A 23,572-nucleotide genomic window follows, 5' to 3' on the forward strand; every position below is an offset into this window, starting at 1 on the left:
ACATTCAAATTCTCCCTACCGTGAGGCCAAACAACGAAGGTATCGTCAACGTATCTAAAGAAACAGGCGGGTTTTAAAGGCGCCGACTCCAATGCACGTTCCTCGAAGTCTTCCATAAATAAATTTGCGATCACAGGAAACAACGGACTACCCATCGCAACTCCATCTGTCTGCTCGTAATACTGGTCATTAAATAAAGAGTAAGTGGATGTCAACACATGCCTAAAGAGATTAGTTAAACCAGCAGCAAACCTGGCTGCAATTAACCGCAACGAATCAGACAGAGGAACACGAGTGAAGAGAGAGACCACATAGAAACTCACTAAAATATCAGAGTCATTCAGCCTCAGTCCCTCCCAACGACGTAAAAAATCAGCTGAGTTCCTGATATGATGTTCACACCGTCCTACTTGTGGACTCAACAGAGAAGCAAGATGCTTGGATACACGATATGTCGGAGCGCCGATGTTACTCACTATAGGACGGAAAGGAACCCCTTCCTTATGAACCTTTGGAAGGCCATATAACCTAGGGGGAACGGCACTATAGGTGTTAAGCCTCTTGATTGTGTCCTGCGACAAACCACTTATCTTCAGGAGGCTGTTGGTCTTTCTCTCAACACTTTTCGTGGTGTCAGCATCGATTCTGCGATACGCTGAATCAGATAGTAAACGTTGCATCTTTTGTACATAATCATGTTTATTTAAAACAACGGTGGCATTGCCCCTGTCAGCAGGTAAAATAACAATACTGGGATCAACTTTGAGAGAGCGTAAAGCAGCCCTCTCTGCTGCTGTTACATTACTCTTGGGTGGACGAGCCCTAGTCAAAACACGGCATGCCTCCCTCCTAACTTCCTCTGCAGCGTCAGGAGGTAGTTTGCAAACTGCCTGTTCAATTGAACTAATAAAATCAACTACCGGCAAATTCTTCGGAGTGGGTGCAAAATTTAAACCCTTCCCTAGCACGGATAGGGTTGCGTCGTCAAAAGATTTCTCTGTGAAAAGGAATTTTACGCACTATTTTCAATTGGACGTGACTGTACAGAGTCACGCCACTACATTAGTTACCTGTATGGCCGGGTGCAGTGTTCGCTTCATCCAGTTGTACTGTGCACCCACAGATTTTTGTCGCTTACATGAAAGGCCGTACACTGAGGTTACAAAATTCATGAGATACCTCTTAATACCATGTAGGACCTCATTTTGCCCGAAGTAGTGTAGCAACTCGACGTGGTGTTAACTCTGCAAGTCGTTGGAAGTCCCGTGCAGAAATATTGAGCCGTGCTGCCACTATAGCCAACGAATGTGTTGCCGGTGCAGGATTTTGTGCACGAGCTGACCTCTCGATTATCTCCCGTAGATGTTCGATGGCGTTCATATCTGGCGATCTGAGTAGCCAGATCATTCGCTCGAACTGTCCAGAGTGTTCTTCAAACCAATCACGAACAACTGAGGCCAGGTAATGTGGCACTGTGTCATCCATAAAAATTCCATCGTTGTTTGGGAACACTAGGCCTATGAATGGCTGCAAATGGTCTCCACGTAGGTGAGCACAAATGCATTTCCAGTCACTGATCGGTTCAGCTGAACCAAAAGACCCGGTCCATTCCATGTAAATACAGTCTACCCCATTATGGAGCCACCACCAGCTCCCACAGTGCCTTGTTGATAACATGGGCCCATGGTTTCGTGTGATCTGCGGTACATTCGAACCCTACCAATAGCTGTTACCAACTGAAATCGGATCTAATGTGACCACGCCGTGGTCTTCCATTCGTCTAGGGTGCAAACGATAAGGTCACGAATCTAGCAGAAATACGGTAGGGGATGTCGTGCTCCCGGGTTCGATTCCCGGCGGGGTCAGGGATTTTCTCTGCCTCGTGATGGCTGGGTGTTGTGTGATGTGCTTAGGTTAGTTAGGTTTAAGTAGTTCTAAGTTCTAGGGGACTGATGACCATAGATGTTAAGTCCCATAGTGCTCAGAGCCATTTGAACCATTGATGTCGTGCTGTTACCAACGGCAGTCGTCATTCGTCAGCTGCCGTAACCCATTATAACGCGAGATTTCGCCGTACTGTCATAACGGATACGTTCGTCGTACGTCCCAGGTTGATTTCTGATATAATTTCAAGCATTGTTGCTTGTCTGTTAGTACTGGAAGCTCTACGCAAATGCCGCGGCTTTCGTTCGTTAAGTGAAGACCGTTGGCCGCTGGGTTGAATGTGGGGAGAGGTAAAGCCAGAAATTTGATATTCTCGACACAGTCCTGACTCCTGACACTGCGGCTTTTTGGAATATTGAATTCCCTAACGATTTCCAAAATGGAGTGCACCATGCGTCTAGCTCCAACTATCATCCCGCGTTGAAAGTCTGCGGCCATAATCACGCTGGAAAGCTTTTCACATGAATCACAAATGGCAGCTCAGCCAATGCGCAATGGTACTCGATACTACCGCCATATCGCTATTACAAGCCTTTTATCATCTCAGTGTATAGCACAGCCGAAATTTCACGCTCGTATTGTCAGTATTTTATTAAATTACTAGCTGACCCGGCGATCTCTGTTCCGCCTTAAAGCCAATAAATAATCAGATTTTGGATGTTAAGTTCAATTTTTTATTAGGAAATACAAATAAAAAATTAAGTATTTTAATGATTCCTTATTCTTTATGTTTTTTGGTGGATAGCTTCCACTCTTCAATTAAGTACCTTGTGATACACGATATTTATTGTTTTATTATCAGGCGCAAGAACAAACAACACAGATGGTCTTCCGACCCGTGAACATGCCACATATAACTGACTATGTGAAAAACATGGATATTCCAGATTTGTGATTTGTTAATGGTCATGGCGAATGCAAGACGGATCGAAAATTGAAGTCTTTTAAACTAAACGGCATATCGGTTGGGATCATCGGGATCCTCGGAATGAGAACTTCCTCACCTTCGAATTTTCCTTTGAGTATCGTCGCGTAAATAACATTGTTCATCAATTTACTTACCACCAAACGCGTACCGTAGCACAGTTTTGGTTGGTTTATGTTTCGACGCATGATTACTACGGAGCCAACTTTTGGACGTAAATTGTGCGGTGGTAAGCCAGGCACATCGAAGGAGTTTAAAAATTCAATTGGGTAGTTGGTGGCTTCATCTTCATTTGTTACACAGTCAATATATTTGAATGAATACATTTTACCAATGATCTCATTCTGAATTATGCATTTTAGGTCATCTACATCTTTATTCTTAGCCGCTAAAATTGCTCGCTCACTCAGCCATTCATTACTTTTGTAGTTAGTAATGATGTTTGGGAATAATTTGTTGATAAGTTCGTATTTCGATGAGACAAAGTTACAGAAATTATGAGGAAATGAAATCAATCCGCTCGATTCTTCGGCTGGTATTCGACCATTGCCGATAGTCAGCAATTGTTCAGAGAAATCTTCAGCAGATGTATCATTAAGCAATGCAACTCTCATGTTTGTTATCAGCTGAAGTTTCTTCACATAGCGCCATAGATTCGATGATTAGGTAATACATGGCTTCGATCAAGAGTAAAGCGCGATTATGTATCTCGTTATGCATTTCAAGATGTTGATTCCCGGAACTGACGGGAATTTGATGTAAAATATCTTCTGACGTATTATCCTTGTATTTGTGCCACAGGTTAGATGGGTTCGATGGAAAGCATGTTGAAATGATGATAGCAAATAATGTGCGTATCTGACTTGGAGATGCAGACATCAGGGCTTCACCGATTGTCGTATCCCAATGGGTATCGTTTTCTAGTAAATTGAGTTATTCACATGCAACACTTTATGTTGGGAGTATTATACCATTAACAGTCCGTAGGGTCTCATATGACGTTGACCCACGCACATTTACCAGCAACAACCGCAAACAGAAGCATTCGTCATGCTTTGGATGAACTGTATACATACGACCAAGAGCATCAGTAGAATGCACATCCGGATAACAAGGAACCGCATGGCCTTGCTTCCGTCGTTGAAAATTCTTCGATGAAGCATTCCAAGTGTAATAACGTGGCATGTCCGAGTAAAGCAGAGTTCGTGCAAACGGATCGCTTTGGTAGATCGCAAAGAAACTGGTCAATGTTGTCGCTGGAGGTGTTTCAGTACGTTGAACAACATTCGAAGCCGTGAAATATACTCGTTGACCATTCTCCACATGCACCGCCAAATGCACAACAGTAGGATGACATTCGTGAATATACCACGTTTTATAGCGGTCGAACGAGATAAAAAGTATCCTATGTCCGTCTCCTGGTTCTAAGCTACCTCTCCACCAATTTTCAGCCAAATCGGTGCAGCCGTTCTTGAGTTATAACTAGTGTAACTAGAACGACTTTCTTTTATATATATATATATATATATATATATATATATATATATATATATATATATATATATATATATATATAATCTAATGTGTTTAGAATTTTCATGTTTATAGCTTATAATTACGTTCTGCAATGCTTATTGATCGATGTACAACGGCATTTTGAGATATAGTCCTGAACGTCTTGATTACTGTCACTAGATAAACTCCATAAAATAATTTTTACATCAGTATTTTTGCAAGCGAAATTTCATGATGTAGAAGTTTCCCTCATAATGATATTATATGTACTAAGTTTAAGAGATACAGTTATTAGAAACACAAAGAAACGGGTATGTATTATTTATTTAAATATACAGGTGTTTCCATAAGAGCGTGCAAAAATTTGACGGAACACAGAGGATGCTCCACTGAACAATTTGAGGTAGCGAACCTGGGGTCGGTGGAGCCAGCTTAAGGGGATACGGAGATAAACTTGTTTACCGCTTGGTCTAGCATTACTGTTTTCCAGCTTATTTACAACTAACGTGCGTACAAGTTCACACTTACTGTGCTGTTTATTTTCATGTACATTTGTTATTTCGTGCCAGGAAACAAGGAGGTCGAGCCATATCTTCTACCTAGCCGTCTGAATGACCACCTGTGATCGAGGTTCGTGCAGAAGCTCTACCTGAGTTGTTGGAGAACGTACGCCGTTCGTGAGAGAATGTGGGTACAACAGGACGGTGCACCGCCTCACTTCAGTGTGGATGTCGACAACCATCTCCGCCCTGGTCGCTGAATCGAAAAGGGAGGTCCTATTCCATGGCCTGCGAGGTCACCTGACCTGACTGACCTGAATTGCCTCGATTATTTCCTATGGGGATATCTAAAGCCACTTGTGTATGAGACTCTATTGGAACCGGAGTTGAAATTCGTTGCCAGAATTGTAACCTTCTGTGATGTGGTTCGAAACACATCAGGGGTATTTGTCAGGGTGTCTTGTTCGCCGATGTTATGCTAGCATTGAGATTGATGGCCGTCAGTTTCAGCACATTTTGTAAGATACGATACAAATGGTACGTTCATTGTGTCAGTGATTGTATTAGCGGTTAATTGTAACGACAGTAAATAAAAAAAACTACACAGTAATGTGATTTTATTCCTATTATCTCATTAACCTGGCTTCTCCGACCCCAGGTTCCCTACCTCAAATTCTTCAGTGGAGCATCCTCTATGTCTTATTAAATTTTTGCACGCTCTGACGGCAACACCCTATATAATTTATAAGCAACTGGACTTAGCATAGTCCATATTTTATGCTGGAATGAAGCACTGTAACAATCGCAACTTTCAAAGGATGCATGTTGTCTTCTGACAGACACAATAGAGGAACCGGGAATCATAAGGGCCTAAAGCACACGGTCGTTGATAAGCATGTGCATGCTCCTGTCGTCTGTCTAATTTCTGGTGAACCGCCTTTACCTATATCTATTGGCCCACATTGTATATATGAACATTCATCAAAACCTGTCTCACCAATTTTTGGATTTTTGTCTCCATATGGGCTCAAAGCACAGACCACAAATTTGTTGCTCTGCGCCACTGAATTGTTATTAATTTAGTGTCTGCATCACGTACGTAATAGCAGTACTTTGTAATCAGAGGTATATCGGCAACTGTATCTGAAACTCAAACTACAGAATGCGCTTAATGTAAGTGATGATAATGAGGACCACGAAGTGTTGGAGTAGGTCGTAAAGGTGTGTGTGTGAGTTTTGATTTTAGTATGCATGCTTTATGTTATGATCCTAGGTTCACATTAATTAAAAACTTAACAATTTGCAAAACACACTATGTCATTAGCTTATGTACGAAAATTTTGTGAATTAATATTTATAATAAGTATAATCTTAAAATTAATTGGTATTATAATTTTTCATAGGATTATTATTTTTCATAGGAAACATACAACGTTGAGACTCAGCTAAAAATAAAGTGTGGTCTATGAGACTGTTGCAATGTGTACAAATTTAATTTTAAAAAAATATCTATCTTTCTAGAAACTTTTTGACTGTGCTTTGGGTCCTCATCACATTGGGAACCAGAGGAGATATGATATAGTAGGCACTATTATGATACAGTTCCTAAAATCGCTATTAGCCGCTAATTACTGGTGATCGAAATATCGCTGATGTGCTACAAGTTTCTGGAAGATATACTTAGGCACCCCTGGCGGATGAACCCGGGTAGACTGCTGGTAGGTGGTTAAGGATGACGGTCGCCCTGCGGCTCAGGCGCTCGGACGAAAGTTTAAAGTTGAAGAACAATAAGACTTGAAGTGGTAAGGAGATCTGTTACAGTAGTGTTAGCGATTGAATATTCATGGGAACTAATTTTATGAAGCGATAAGTGTACAGAACCGTGAATTTTGAGCAGTTTGAAAATCGTAGAATGGCATGTGTCATTCCTTAGGCGACAGTGTACAAAATTCCGTATCAGAAGCAGTCTTGAATAATTCTCGGTTAAGTAACTAAAAAATAGAAATGTTCGTTCTGTGATATAGCTGAAAGAAACTAAATTATGTGGCTAAACAGGATGAGCAATGTTAGAATAAGAGACTGATGAGGGGCCATAAACTTGCTACAACTGAACAAATAAACTGTGGTTTATTATTTAAGAACAGTCATTAATACAGCGCCCTACACATATAAGATGAAGCACGCAGGTTGGTTCAAGCTCACAGTTCAGTTTAATAGCACACTGCGTATCTAACGTAACGAACTACTAGGAAGGTAGGAGACGAGATATTGGCAGAAGTAAAGCTGTGAGGACGGGGCGTGAGTCGTGCTTGGGTAGCTCACCAGGGAGAAAAGTGCTCAAATAACAAGAACTTCAGCAAATAATGTACCGACTAACATTTTCTTCAGACCAGAGGAAAGTTACTACCCGCAGGCAAAAAATAACGCAGTGATTTGGTTAATGGGCAAATATACAAGTTATGTTTTTAACAATATTGGGAGCGATGAACATATTGAATACAAGATGTATATGGAAAATGAATTCGAGGAAATACTCAAATATCAGAATCACAATAAGAAATATGGTAACATGCTCCGAATTGTCTTCAACCGAATGGGTATAGGTTAGGAACTGGATTCCTAGTAGAGAGGGAATGGACTGGGTCACGTTCCCGACCCTAACCTCACCTGCAATTCACACATGAAAAATAAATCAGCAGTACAGCAGATACAAGAATATGGTGAGAAACATCTGGTGTCTGATATAAAGGAAGATCTTGAAATCCCTATAGATGCGTTTAGAAGGCTGGAACTGACAAAAATAACAAGGCAGTGAAATATTTTGCGATGTCGCTGTTCGGGACTTCTCTTCTGTCCATGTAATTTACCCTGGAAGGAACACACATCAAGGATTTACTGAATGATTAATTTTGGTCTGGGAAATGATGATGAGGAACCGGCTGCAGAAGAAGAAAATGTGCATGCTGATCTGCCACCAGCTGAAGGTGACAGTGAAGGTGCTAAATTGTGTTACTGCTAAAGACTCATTTTTTGAATGCTGTAATTTATGACTGCAATTATCTGTCACCTTATTTATGTCATTTCATTGTAGCCATTTTTGTTACTGTTTTTGGTGAATAAAAAAAAAGAAAAAAAAAGTTGGTAGAGCACTTGCCCGCGAAAGGCAAAGGTCCCGAGTTCGAGTCTCTGTCCGGCACACAGTTTTAATCTGCCAGGAAGTTTCAACTACTAGGGCTATTCGGAAAGGAAGTTCCGATTGATTGCGAAGTGGAAACCACTGTGATAATCAGAAATATTTTATCTCCTACAGTTAGCTACAGCTTTCAGCCACTGCTCTACATAGTCACCACTCCTACTTAAATATATGTCGTAGCTTTGTACCAACTTTCCAGTACCCTCGTTATCGAAGGCAGTCGCCTGTGCTTCCAGCCAATTCTGTACGCTCATCTATAGCTCGTTGTCTGTGCGAAAATGTTGTCTTCATAGCCAGTAGTTAATGTGAGCAGAGATAAAACACAGAGGGAGCCAGTTACCGGCTGTAGTGCGGGTGATCAAACACTTGCCATCGAAAACGCTGGAGGAGCATTTTCATTGTCCCTGCAGATTGCGACCGAGAATTGTAACGAAGTAGGAAACGTACGACAGCTCTGTCATGTGGGCTGCATAACATCAGGCGAAATCTCTCACCAGGACCTCATACTTGGTGGGAGACTCTATTTTCTACGCAGCTTTATGTGCTCACCATGCGCTCAGAACTGGAAAGAGCGAAGTTATGCAACCGACAGGCAGACTAGAGACACTGTCGAACACATATGTGCAAAGCTTTATTATATTTTCACAGTGGTTACCATTTCTTGATCGGTCGGAAGCTACTTTCCGAATATCCCTAGTATATTCACTTGTTATATTGCCACAAAACTTGGGAAAGCTTCCGTTATTCAAGGAAGTAGGTAAGGGGGATGGGGCGGGAGGAAGTTCAAAAAGGTAAGCTTTAAGCTCTCTCAATATGATATATACATAGCAGAATGCACTTTTAGAGGCCCTGTGATATACGAGGGCTATTCAGAAAGAAGGAACGATAGGTCGCGAGATGCAAACCTCAGTGAAAATCAAAACTGTTTTATTTGCTACTTCTCTACACAGTCGCCCCTCAGACTTAGACATCTGTCATAGCGTTGTACCAACTTTTCAATTCCCTCGTTATAGAAGACAGCCGCCAATGCTTTTCGACAATTTTCTACTCTGGACTGCAGCTCGTTGTCTGTGTCAAATATTGTGTTTGTAGCCTGCGGTTTATCTGAGCAGAAATGAACCTCAGGGGTAGCTAATTACGGGCTGTATTGAGGGTGATCAAACACTTCCCATCGAAAACGCTGCAGGAGCATCTTCATTGCCCCTGCAGAGTGTGGCCGATAATTGTCGTGTAGAACCAACCGCATTACAGTTATGTTATGTGGATTGCATAGCTTCAGGCGAAATCTTTCACCAGGCCCTCATACTTGGCGGGAGACGCTAATTTCCAGCCATCTTTACATTCTCACTGTGACCTCAGAACTGAAAAGAGCCACATGATGCGATCGACGGGCGTACTAGACACAAGAGCCCAACGCATCTGTGCAAAGCTTCATCAGATTTTCGCTGTATTTTCAATTTCGCGACCGATCGTTCCTTACTTTCGGAATAACCCTCGTACTGTAATATGATAGTTTTGTTTCTTAGAAATTTAAAGCCATGCTAGCTGTTAATCAATCGTGACTGTTTAAAACATATGAATATCATAAACATAAAATAGGTGCACTTTCACAAAACATAACAAGAAGAAAAAGCAGACAAACTGACAAGGCTACCACTCACAACAGTAAATAAGAACGTACTATGTAGCTATGCCATATTTAGGAGTCATTTCAGACAAAATAGCCAAACTGTTTAAAAACGCAGACATTAGAACCATTTTTGCTACCACTAACGAATCAAGGAAGAAACTGGTGCATAACACCTCACAACCAGGTGATAAATTGAGCAAATGAGGAATTTGCGAAGTAACATGCAGTCATAGCAATAAACACGACAATGGCCAAACGTGTAGAAATTTTAAAACTCTTTTTGAGAGCGTATTGACTATTTCAGACTTGATAAACCTAACAAATCAGCTATAGCGAAGCATGTAGACGACACAGGACACGTTATTGCAATAGACAACGATCTTAAACTACTGCATACTTTACAGTAGTAAAATGGGCATATTTGAGGATGACACAGTGCAAGCTCTCATATATCTTCACTAACTTCAGTTCAGTACAGTTAAAATAGAAATTGCGTAACGATTAAGAGTTAAGGTAATTTATTTACTAGCAGTATCTTTGTAATTCTTCAAAATAAATTTGAATCGTCATTTATAATATCAAATTGTGACAGACTCTCTTACTGTAATCTGTTTCGTCTACCAATATCGGAGTTGCAGCAGCAAGATATCCAGAAGACATTGCAATTAATAAATAACACAAGTATTGAAACATGTACAATTAAATCAAAACAAGCTCCGTTTTGACCGCCATCTAGATTCTTCTGCACAGTAGAGTTGATTGTGATGTGTTTTAAATGTCCTTTGCGAGTTTATGAAGAGTGGATAACAGAGTCCGAGAAACCACAGCAACTGAAGTAACTACCACGCCACAACGATACAGCCATTTCACATGAACAAACTGAGACATTATTGAAATATTTCTTTCTAAGTAACTACGAGAAGTTCCTCTTATATTACCCTTCTCTTTCTCAGCAGGATGAACACATCATATGCCGAGAATGTAAAGAACAATTTTAACATCTATGCGAAATTTTGTTAAATGCTCTTGTATTGGCGTTATAGCCCGGAACTGGGGTTTGTATCTCGTTACTTCATTAAATCGTCCAAGTATGTCAACAGGTTTTGTGGTTGGTAGAGGCTTCTGAAGTTTTTCATAGATTATATGAGAGAGAGAGAGAGAGAGAGAGAGAGAGAGAGAGAGAGAGAGAGAGAGAATAAAGAAATACATCCGTAGAGCAGTGGAAACATCGCATGAGTACAAAGCTGTACCATTACGGTCACTTTGTAAGATAAGCGTTACTTTTTACCCAGATAGTATCCACTGGGAATATTATTTCTCAAGAATAGTGTATGACTTCCAAGAGAATCCAGAAATGTTGAACATGAAGTTTAGAAAGGGCGATAAATGCAGCAATCGAGTGATTCATCTTGTAGCTTTGCAAGTTTTCAGTTCTTTGAGGAGGAGCACTGCCATCATAACAATCACTAATGGCATCACCATAAAGTAAAATAAAATACTGCAGGATTCCGTTTCCGTATCACTGAACACACATTGGTCCACTGGTACATACAGTTTGGGTTGTATACTGCGTCCAATGGCTGTTTACAACGTTCACTCCACATGAAATTCAAACGGTCGCCTCTTCGGTCGGGTTGGGAGGAGCTGGTAACGAACGCCACTGGCTGTAGTTGTTTGCGAACGGCCCACCTTTGATCTTCTTCAAATGGCTGCCATTGTTTGAAAGCGGGTGCACAGTCGTGAAAATACGCTTCGAAGCACTCGCACAGCACGTGTTACCTTACGCTGTGAGCGACCGCCTTCTGTCCTACCAAACGTTCGCCTCAATAACTTTTCACCATCGAGATTTGTTTCGATGTGAACAAAAGGCACCTAAGACACACTATGTCTGCGGATCCAGTAACTAAGCAACGTCACACTTACCAACTACCAGCACACCTATTTCTGTAGCGTTTCCCCCTTACTCCGTGAGGTTGTATTATCCATAATTTGTCACATTATCTTGACCTCAGATTTTATTTTCTCGAGTATTTGTTTTGCCCGGTAGCACGTTGGATGTGATACACAGGCTGAAACGAAACTCTACCGATAGTATTTGGGGGGCTGTTCAGCATTATTATTTTCTGAGTATTTTTGTGCAATATATAGGTGGTCTCCAGTGGCTCGTTACAGAGTAATTTCATTTCCTTGTATCTGTAATACACTCAAAATATCAGCACATTCATTTCGGGTACTTTATAAAATGAGTTTTTTTAATAATATTAATATTCATATGTGTGTTTGGAGAGAGAGAGAGAGAGAGAGAGAGAGAGAGAGAGAGATTGATTTTTGATGGACATTTTTACTTTAAGTCGGAACTGGTACCTGAATTTTGGTTGCTGCGTCCTTGAGTGATCAGCTTCTGCACTAATTGGTGACGTATTACAATTTGGAACAAGTTATTATTCTTAAGGTTTCAAATACGACTCTGTTAGTTACTTGGCCGTATTGCGGATAGCTTTGAGCCCAAGTTTTTGTAGCTTTTCATACCTAAGAGACCACTGTTGTAAGTAAATAAGATCAAACAGCAATCTGCTTTTCGTAAGAAAAGGAAATTGCTTAGCACAGAAACTTCCTTCAAACTACACGTTCCGCTACATCAAAATTGGTCAGTGGAGTTCAGCACCATACTATTGTACAAGAACATAATCCAATTACTGTAATTAAGAAATTATGAGAGGTTGTTACTTTTTGAATGAACCCTATAGAGAATGCATTTCTTTTCCTGTATTTTAGTGAACTTTGTACACTTACAATTCTGTCGATTGATAGACGGCAACGACAATGAAGTCCACCTCCTTTTTCCAAAAACTAGATATTTGTATTCTTCCCTTCCAGAAAATTTGTATAAATAAATGTTTGGCAACTCTTACACACACTTTACTCGGTTTTATCACTAAAATATCAATTTTCATTAAATGTAACAATACATTCTGAGCGACGGCCTAGCAACACGTCCTCTTTCCAGAAGATACAGATTCTCAGTCCTCTTTTTTTCAAACAAATCAATTGTCTTTCTTTTTTTAGAGTCCATACTCAAAGATTCTCTAATACTATCGTTGCGGGGATTGCGCGCTAAAGAGTTTCTTGCTGTCCAGCTGCGCTTCATTTCACTTCAACTGCTTTTTGAATCACATTTACATTTACGGTATTTAGATACATTACTGACCTTTTCAGAATAAAATCAGGCACAAATTAGTTTAAAAGAAAAGCAGTGTGGCACACATAACATTACAACTTTCTGTTACAACAAAGAGTCCCACGTTACTCTTCACTTTCAACGTTTCCATTCAGTGCTGTCTTAGGTTTATTGTTTCAGCAAAGGTTTTAATTTTACACGCAGTGATAGACAACAGTATGGATAGGTTTACTGATGAGGCGGTGGCTGATGTCAACCTCTTGTATTGATTCTCTGACTGCAGTGGAAGGATGGAACAACAGTGCTATGTTGAGCTGTTCCAACAGCACTTAAAATATGACATATTGTCAGATATAATTTTTACAGTAATTTATTAGATCCAAGAAAACTTGAAACTTACTATGTTCACATTACCGATATCAGAATTTGATTGTCATCCTTAGATGTGATTAACTTGCTCACGGTTTCGTCAATATACAGGGTGGTCCATTGATAGCGACCGGGCCAAACATCTCACGAAATAAGCATCAAACGGAAAAACTACAAAGAACGAAACTCGTCTAGCTTGAAGGGGGAAACCAGATGGCGCTATATTTGTCCCGCTAGATGGCGCTGCCATAGGTCCAACGGATATCAACTGCGGTTTTTTTTTTTTAATATGAACCCCCATTTTTTATTACATATTCGTGTAGTACGTAAAGAAATATGAATGTTTTAGTTGGACCACTAGATGAAGAGACTGGCGCCTGATAGATTAGCAAGGAGCGCTGCATCAAATCAGCCTTCACAACAACAACAACAACACAATAAACAAAGGGTCTTGCTTGAAATTGATTAGGTATAGATCGAATGCTCGCGTTTGATCTTTAATTCGCGAAAAGAACGGAGGACTCCAGAGCTTCATGTCAGAACAGGAAGACAAAGACTCTTGGCAGTGCGACGCTGCGATGACCTGTTGATCGATCGACGCGCTGTGGCGGCACTCGAATAACGTGTCATCGCGGGCGGGCCGCTCGATGTTGGTGGGACACGTCACACGGGCACGACGCCAGGTCGACCAGTGTTGTGAGAGGCCTCGCGTCGCGTGTCGCGCGGAGCTGCTGTTCTCACAGCGCGAACGGCCCCACCCCTACACGTCTCCGAGATTTTCTTACTTTGCTTTGGTCTCCAGAGAGAGTACATCATTTAGCCATCAACAGTTACTCTGTTCAGCCACTACAGTTCTAAACCACTGTAGGCAATTGTCGGCTATCACAAGTAAGAGTAGGCGTAGGTAGTTTTCATAGTAGCTTTGGTCAGTTAAGGTGGTACCCGTGTTACCTGTATATTAGGTGTGTTGCCTACCTGTTGGGTGTTACCTTACAGCGATCGCTTTCTTTCTTATGCGACCAGTGTCTTTCTGGAGTCCTCTAAAAAAAACAGAACCGGTGAAGCGTCTAGAAACTGAGTGAGGATATCTAAAGGGCCAGGTAGCCTACGGAACAGTTTTGTCCTACGCAGTTATCCTTCTGTCTGTTACTTGAAAACAAACGGTATTGACAGCAAAATTGAAATTGTCAATGTTTAATTCAAGTTTTGTTCGAAAATTGTTGGTTTGCAATGTTACTCAGAGACATTTTGTAGTAAAAGTAAAGGAAATAATAGAGATTTATCGTAAAATAAGAAAAAAACAGGAGAACAAAAATATATAAACATCGCTTCAGCACTTCGTCAGGCTTACATAAAACCTGGTTATGTTGTTCACAAACAACTTTCGCATTTGTCAGTAATAACAGGAAACTCTGGTTTTGATTGTGATGAAGAACGTTCTATTGAGTACAAAATATATATGTTTACGTTTGGGCATGTAAATTGTACACTCCTGGAAATGGAAAAAAAAACACATTGACACCGGTGTGTCAGACCCACCATACTTGCTCCGGACACTGCGAGAGGGCTGTACAAGCAATGATCACACGCACGGCACAGCGGACACACCAGGAATCGCGGTGTTGGCCGTCGAATGGCGCTAGCTGCGCAGCATTTGTGCACCGCCGCCGTCAGTGTCAGCCAGTTTGCCGTGGCATACGGAGCTCCATCGCAGTCTTTAACACTGGTAGCATGCCGCGACAGCGTGGACGTGAACCGTATGTGCAGTTGACGGACTTTGAGCGAGGGCGTGTAGTGGGCATGCGGGAGGCCGGGTGGACGTACCGCCGAATTGCTCAACACGTGGGGCGTGAGGTCTCCACAGTACATCGATGTTGTCGCCAGTGGTCGGCGGAAGGTGCACGTGCCCGTCGACCTGGGACCGGACCGCAGCGACGCACGGATGCACGCCAAGACCGTAGGATCCTACGCAGTGCCGTAGGGGACCGCACCGCCACTTCCCAGCAAATTAGGGACACTGTTGCTCCTGGGGTATCGGCGAGGACCATTCGCAACCGTCTCCATGAAGCTGGGCTACGGTCCCGCACACCGTTAGGCCGTCTTCCCCTCACGCCCCAACATCGTGCAGCCCGCCTCCAGTGGTGTCGCGACAGGCGTGAATGGAGGGACGAATGGAGACGTGTCGTCTTCAGCGATGAGAGTCGCTTCTGCCTTGGTGCCAATGATGGTCGTATGCGTGTTTGGCGCCGTGCAGGTGAGCGCCACAATCAGGACTGCATACGACCGAGGCACACAGGGCCAACACCCGGCATCATGGTGTGGGGAGCGATCTCCTACACTGGCCGTACACCACTGGTGATCGTCGAGGGGACACTGAATAGTGCACGGTACATCCAAACCGTCATCGAACCCATCGTTCTACCATTCCTAGACCGGCAAGGGAACTTGCTGTTCCAACAGGACAATGCACGTCCGCATGTATCCCGTGCCACCCAACGTGCTCTAGAAGGTGTAAGTCAACTACCCTGGCCAGCAAGATCTCCGGATCTGTCCCCCATTGAGCATGTTTGGGACTTGATGAAGCGTCGTCTCACGCGGTCTGCACGTCCAGCACGAACGCTGGTCCAACTGAGGCGCCAGGTGGAAATGGCATGGCAAGCCGTTCCACAGGACTACATCCAGCATCTCTACGATCGTCTCCATGGGAGAATAGCAGCCTGCATTGCTGCGAAAGGTGGATATACACTGTACTAGTGCCGACATTGTACATGCTCTGTTGCCTGTGTCTATGTGCCTGTGGTTCTGTCAGTGTGATCATGTGATGTATCTGACCCCAGGAATGTGTCAATAAAGTTTCCCCTTCCTGGGACAATGAATTCACGGTGTTCTTATTTCAATTTCCAGGAGTGTACTTTCACCTCCTCTGGGATGCACTTACTAGGAGGAAGTGGTGAACAGACGAGGTGTAATTGCATAATTACTCGTCACAGCTGACGTGATAGAAATCTTGAGCTCCTAAGGAGCCGACTGCTGTGGCCGAACGGATCTAGGCACTTCAGTCTGGAACCGCGCGACCGCTACGGTCGAAGGTTCGAATCCTGCCCTGGGCATGGATGTGCGTGATGTCCTATATTTAAGTAGTTCTAAGTTCTAGGGGACTGATGACCTCAGATGTTAAGTACCATAGTGCTCAGAGCCGTTTTGAGTTCCTAAGGAGCTGTGTTGATCCGCCTGTTAACGACCAAACTTCTATGTCAAATTCGCTGTACGCTGTCCTCAGGTTTGCCAAACAAGCGAACCATACATGTCAAATTTAAACTCAGTGTTGTAGCAGGTTTCACGCTGTGAGTATAGTGACGAGAGGCTTTGTAAGAGGTGCGATGCAAGATGCGCATATTAAATTTTCGAAATCTGCTCGAGCTGCCAGATACCTCAAAGTTATAGATAACAGTCCGGAAAGCTGCTGCCTATTGCTTGACGAATGCATACGTAAAGGTCTGGCAAGCTACAGCCTCCCACGCCCGGGTTCCCGGGTTCGATTCCCGGCGGGGTCAGGGATTTTCTCTGCCTCGTGATGGCTGGGTGTTGTGTGATGTCCTTAGGTTAGTTAGGTTTAAGTAGTTCTAAGTTCTAAGGGACTGATGACCATAGATGTTAAGTCCCATAGTGCGCAGAGCCAGCCAGCTACAGCCTATTGCTTGACGAATGCATCCGTAAACGGATACACTTGCTAGTGTAATCTCTCGTCAGTCAAAATTTCTCTCAAACTTATCAAACACAGTTTAACAAACAAATCAAACAAAGCAGCGCACTGGTAAATAATTTGTTACACACGTGAAATTGGCCAAATTGCTTTATCGTCTACGGGTGCCTTTACACAAAAATAAATTGAGGTGATGAGCCATTTTACAGCAAGGAACAGCGCAACCGAAGGCGGAAGAAAGCGTGCAAGAACGAGACGGGGAAGTCGGGTTTTCACTGGAGGGCGAAGGGACAGCGTTGCGCGGTGCAGTGGACAGCGGGCAGCGATTAGCGCAGCGGGCGTCCCGTCGGGGTAAACAGAAGCATTAGCTTAGCCTGCAGACGCATCGATCCGGCCGCGAATTACGCCAATTGCAGCGACTCGTGGTGACGTCAGCGCTTCCTGCGTTCACTCCCTTAATAGCGAGTATTTTTACTTTGCCGGAGCCGGCATGTTACGCAAACGAGGAGATTCGGCCGCATTCACTTCGTAGTGGTAGTTAGACAGACTGCACCCTCAGACACGTGGAGCTGCATCCTTTGTTCAGGTTGAAATATTTTCTAGGCTACGCTTTACAAATGAAATGTTAAATTATATTTATAACAGCAGTTTTACACCAATAAATGAACAACAAAAAAGCAGCTATACATCAACCTGCGGAAAATATGTGAATATGCCCCTATATATTAAAAGACTCTGACTGAAAAGTGGGCTAGCAGCTGCCTCATTATATCTTCGTCAGCATGTTTAAAAATTTTCCCCAAAATATTGGCATGCCCACATATTCACGCTTTTATTAACACGCAACTCCCCCCTCACTCCAACAAGCTCCCTTAACTGCAAATCGCTCACACCCACTAATCCATCGCTGTAAGTCGCTCATAACCATCCACTCCATCTTGTCTACTCTCACTCACTCATTAGGCCCAATTTTTTGCCCTCATCTTTTTGTGTCTTTCTGTCACTGTCCTCTGTCTCACAGCCAGAGTCATCTTCGTTCTGTCCTACTACTACTATCTCCTCTCACTGTCAATGTCTCCATCATGCTCTCTCTACTGCTTCTATCTCATTCATTCCTTCCCATTCCTGCTATCTCTTCTCGCTGACACGGTATTCCTCGTTTTAATTGTCATAGACTTTCTCTCTCATTATCACTGGCTCTCACTCACTTCTACATTCCCTTTTCCTTCTTTATTCCTCTATCATTGACATTGTTTTCTTCGATCTTTGCGTAGCACCATCACTGTCAACAATGTTCCACTGTCAGTGTGTCCGTCTCTTTCTCCCACACTGTCTTTGATTTCTTCACTCTTTCTATACCACAAAAACTATCTGCTATCTTCCGGTATTTATTTTTCCGTTTCTTTCCCACTGCCACTGTCTTCTTCTCTCTCAGATTAAAAGCGTGCGAATACATTCACATGACAAAATTTTTGCAAAAATTTGTAAAGGTGCTAAGGATGATAGAAATAGACAGCTGGTACCCCACTTTTCAGTCAGAGTCCTTTGATAAACAGGAGCACATTCGCCTTTTTTGTGCTCTGATACGAACATTTTTCTGCTGGTTCCCTGTTACAGAGGGGCATGTCAATCATATGATTTCGTATTTCTGGATTTCCAGACAGCTTTTGACACTGTACCACAAAAGCAGCTTATAGTAAAATTGCGTGGTTATGGAATATCGTCTCAGTGATGTGACTGGATTTGTGACTTCCTGTCAGAGAGGCCACAATTCGTATTAAATGACGGAAATTCATCGAGTAAAACAGAAGTGATTTCTGACGCTCCCCAAGGTAGTGTTCTAGGCCCTTTTCTGATCTTTATCTATATAAATGATTTGGGAGACAATCTGAGCATCTGTCTTAGGTTGTTTGCACACGACGCTGTCGTTTATCGACTAATAACGTCATCAGAAGATCAAAACAAACCGCAAAACGATTTAGAAAAGATATCTGAATGGTGCGATAGTTGCCAGTTAACCCTAAATAACGAAAAGTGTGAGGTCATCCACATGAGTGCTAAAAGGAATTCGTTAAACTTCGGTTAGGCGATAAATCAGTGAAATATAAAGGCCGTAAATTCAACCAAATACCTAGGAATTGCAATTACGAACAACTTAAATTGGAAGGAACACATAGAAAATGTTGTGGGGAAGACTAACCAAAGACTGCGTTTTATTGGTAGGACACTTAGAAAATGTAACAGATCTACTAAGGAGACTGCCTACATTCCGCTTGTCCGTCCTCTTTTAGAATACTACTGTTCGTTGTGGGATCCTTACCAGACAGTACTGAGGGAGTACATCGAAAAACTTTCAAAGAAGGGCAGCACATTTTGTATTATAGCGAAATATGGGAGAGAGTGTCACTGAAATGATACAGGATTTGGGCTGGACATCATTAAAAGAGAGGCGTTTTTCGTTGCGACAGAAACTTATCACGAAATTCCGATCACCAACTTTTTCCTCCGAATGCGAAAATATTTTGTTGACGCCGACCTACACAGGGAGAAACGATCACCACGATGAAATAAAGGAAATCAGAGCTCGTACGAAGAGAAATAGGCGTTCGTTCTTTCCGCTCGTTATATGAGATTGGAATAATAGAGAATTTTGAAGGTAGTTCGATGAACCCTCTGCCAGGCACTTAAATGTGATTTGGAGAGTATCCCTGTAGATGTAGATGTAGATGTGAAACTAAAATAACGGAAAAATATATAATTTCACATCTCACGCCGATTTTATGCGCACAAAAATTTTATATGTGCTTCAGTACTACAACCAATTACGGTCCCCAGAACCTTTTGATGATAACGGAGACACTTTATAGCATATTTCTCCGTGATACGTCACTTTATAAACTACGTTTTCGCCTCACACCGGTTTTTACGTGCAGAAGTAGGGTAACTTTGAACTTCTCTATCTCGGAAACGCATCAGATAAGGAAAATTTTCAAGGCTATTCGAGACCGGTATCTTAGGAATATAATAAGAAAATTACGGCCATTGTCTGTGCATAGCCATCTTGGATCCGCGGCTCGGTTTTGGTAGCCAGGAACCAAGTCTTTGTGTTGTTCTTTCATAAGGGGAAAAATTTCTGAGAACGGGAGGAGGGAAGTTTTAGGTAAATGAGTAGAGAATACCTCGTTGAAAATTGAGCTGTGGATATTCATTACTTCGATTTCGTTTTACACCGGATTTTAACCGATACCACATGGAATACACGCTAGGGAAAAGAAAGGAAGTAAACTGAGTTGGTTTCGTTGTCTCCTTTGAAAGCATGATGATGTTCGCAGGTTTTCTTCTTTTGCGTAGAGTTACCCGGTTTTCATAATCCTTTCGTCAAATTATTTTCTCCGCAAATACCGGGGTTGCGTGCTGTTAAAGCGGAGATAAAATGGCCCGTGTTTTTGGTCAAATGTTTGAGCGGTGCAAAAATTCGACTCCATAGAAAGAACGCAGAGTATTTTTGTCTGAATTTTGATACCGAAACGAAGAACGGGAAATAAACAAATGGGCAATAAAAATGACCAGCGTGAGATTTAGTTTTACGAGAAAAATATTTACTTTCTGGAAAGTAATCTGCGTGGTTAATTAGAAACTTAAGTAAACCTGGAGAGGTTGAAAAATCAGCCAAACAGTTTCAAATAAAGGATTACAGGAATCCTTGATCTAGATTTCGACAATTTTAAAATTACCTTCTTCAGAAAAAGGCAACTGCAATTTAAAAAGCTTAGAAACGTATGTCAAGTGTTCTAGTGAAACTTTATTTGCAACTAATTGGCTGATTTTTCAACCTCTCCAAGTTCTCTTTCGTACAGCTGCTGATTTTACAGCATTAAGATATTAAAAAGTTAAGTATTTAGTCGAGGGTAAATTAAACGAAGGGATTATTATCGGAATTTTCATAGCTATACGAAGAAAGGGAAAGTCCAGATGGGTTATAAACCTGACCAACGTATCTAGTTTTGAACAAAAGTCTAATGATTTGTAAACCTGTACTTGACTTGCTGCACATGATTTTCAGCATCATTCAAAGGCTCACCAAATGTTTCTCTAGTCTGTTTTATTTCTTACTTTTAGACAGGTCCTGTCAAAGAACATTTTCTTCCAAACTTTTTTCGCTCCTCTAGAGCCATTCTGTGGTACTTTGGAGCAAGAAATTCATTGTGTATAATGAGTATTCACAAGTACGTTCCTTACAAACAAACAAAAAAAATAACTCCAATTTTTAGATGTTTCCTACACTTTATGACTTCGTACTGTACTACAGTCTCCTACCTATCGCTACGGTCGCAGGTTCGAATCCTGCCTCGGGCATGGATGTTTGTGATGTCCTTAGGTTAGTTAGGTTTAACTAGTTCTAAGTTCTAGGGGACTAATGACCTCAGCAGTTGAGTCCCATAGTGCTCAGAGCCATTTGAACCATTTTTCCTACCTATCGCTCCCATAGTGACTACAAATAGAAAATCAGAATGGTTGCAGCTCGCAGAAAGGCATTTAAGCAGTTTTTCTTCCCACACTCCATACGCAAAAGGAATCGGGAAAACTTTAACACGCAGTTCAATGTGAAGCACCTCCTGTTACGCGCTTTGCAGTGATTTGCAGAGTGTGGATGTAGATGATAGGCTGGTCCCACACAGGAATCAGTGTAGCACTGAGTGGGTAGGTTGCGCTCTCCATAAATGAAACACTACAGTGGTAGAAACACGCGTACGATCACGGCCACGTGGTACGTGCCCTCTGCCGGTGCAGTGGCGGGATTCTGGAAGCTGTGGGCTGGAGGCTGCGCAGCCAGCACGCCGTGCTGCGCCATCGATCTGCACGCCGGCCCGTGGTTCCGACGCGCTCGACTTGCAGCCGCAACGCGACACTGCCCGCTGTCTCACGCACGCACGCATGAAGGCTACGGGCTCACGCACGCACGCTAGCCCTCTGAGGCCGCAGTACGCAAGCATGCTTTGTGGCCCAAGTCGCTACCCCAAGGAACTTCGGCATTCGGTGACCGAAAGGCCTTAAAATTCGTATGCTAAAACACGACCCGGTCACATTAAAAGTGACCATCACCTACTTTGGACGTCAACGCGTGCAATAACCACTCACAGACGGCAGATGGAAGTAGTAGAGCAGTTGGAGCGGGTGGGGGGTGGGGGAGGGGAGGGAAGGGAATAGTAAGAGAGAGATGGTGGAGGGGGGAGAGCGGGGGGGGGGGGGGAGAGGAGATGCGGAAAACAGTCCACGTCGAAAAATGACATGATTTTTGGTTTTCGGGCCAAGGGGGCAGAATTTACGAAACGGGTTGGTTTATAAACCGTTCGCGAGTCGCTGTGGTTAAAAGTGCGTGGCAAAATAGTGCGATCCGAAACCAACGACGAGTCAACTGCGGTGCACCATACGCCATAAACGATACGGTTGAACGACGGTTGCGGGGATGTGTATGGGCGAATAGGCGTATAATGTTGAACAACTGACCACCCAGATCAACCAAGGGGCTAACAACGTTGAGCGAACGTTGTTGCGTATGGGCTTTCGCAGCAGGCCCCTGGTTCGAGCATCCTTGCTGACTGCTGTCCATCGGCAACAAAGGCTTGAATTTGCACGCTAATACCGCAGCTTAGTGGATGAATCACGTTTTATGCTCCATCGGACAGATGGTCATTGGATTGTATGACGTGAAACGTCTGCAGCCAAAGGGTCCAGTCCGGAGGACGCAGCGTTGTGATCTGCGGTATGCTTTCGTGGAATTTTCTGCGTTATCTCGACATTCAGGAAGGCACAATAGCCGGTTGGAGTGGCCGAGCGGTTTTAGGCGCTATAGTTTGGAACCGCGCGACCACTACGGTCGCAGGTTCGAATCCTGCCTCGGGCATGGATGTGTGTGATGTCCTTCGGTTAGTTAGGTTTAACTAGTTCTAAGTTATAGGGGACTAATGACCTCAGCAGTTGAGTCCCATAGTGCTCAGAGCCATTTGAACCGGAGGACGCAGCGTTGTGATCTGGGGTATGCTTTCGTGGAATTTTCTGCGTTATCTCGACATTCAGGAAGGCACAATAGCCGGTTGGAGTGGCCGAGCGGTTTTAGGCGCTATAGTTTGGAACCGCGCGACCACTACGGTCGCAGGTTCGAATCCTGCCTCGGGCATGGATGTGTGTGATGTCCTTCGGTTAGTTAGGTTTAAGTAGTTCTAAGTTCTAGGGGACTGATGACCTCAGAAGTTAAGTCCCATAGTACTCAGAGCCATTTGAACCATTTTTTGAAGACACAATAGATCGGCGTCTATCCTTGGGCACCATGTCCACCTCTATATGCTGTCTGATATTCCTCGGAATGGTGGCGCCTACCATCAGGAAAACTTAGAAATCTGTGGTAAGTTCCTATGGGACCAAACTGCTGAGGTCATCATTCCCTAGGGTTACACACTACTTAACCTAACTTAAACTAACTTACAACACACACACCCATGCCCGAGGAAGAACTCGAACCTCTGATGGGGGGAGCAGCGTGAACCGTGGCAAGACGCCCAAGACCACTCGTCTACACCGCGCGGCTACTAGCAGGATTATGCAGTGTGTTACACA

General features: G+C 43.0%; 1 protein-coding gene across 1 annotated transcript in view; it reads right to left on the reverse strand.

Annotated features, from left to right (window-relative positions):
* LOC126194745 (NACHT domain- and WD repeat-containing protein 1) overlaps positions 1 to 23,572 on the reverse strand; it is a 633,295-nt gene that overhangs the window by 397,915 nt on the left and 211,808 nt on the right. The window lies entirely within an intron of this gene.

Source organism: Schistocerca nitens, chromosome 7, assembly GCF_023898315.1.
Source record: "Schistocerca nitens isolate TAMUIC-IGC-003100 chromosome 7, iqSchNite1.1, whole genome shotgun sequence".
In the NCBI taxonomy this organism is placed as follows: Eukaryota; Metazoa; Arthropoda; class Insecta; order Orthoptera; family Acrididae; genus Schistocerca; species Schistocerca nitens.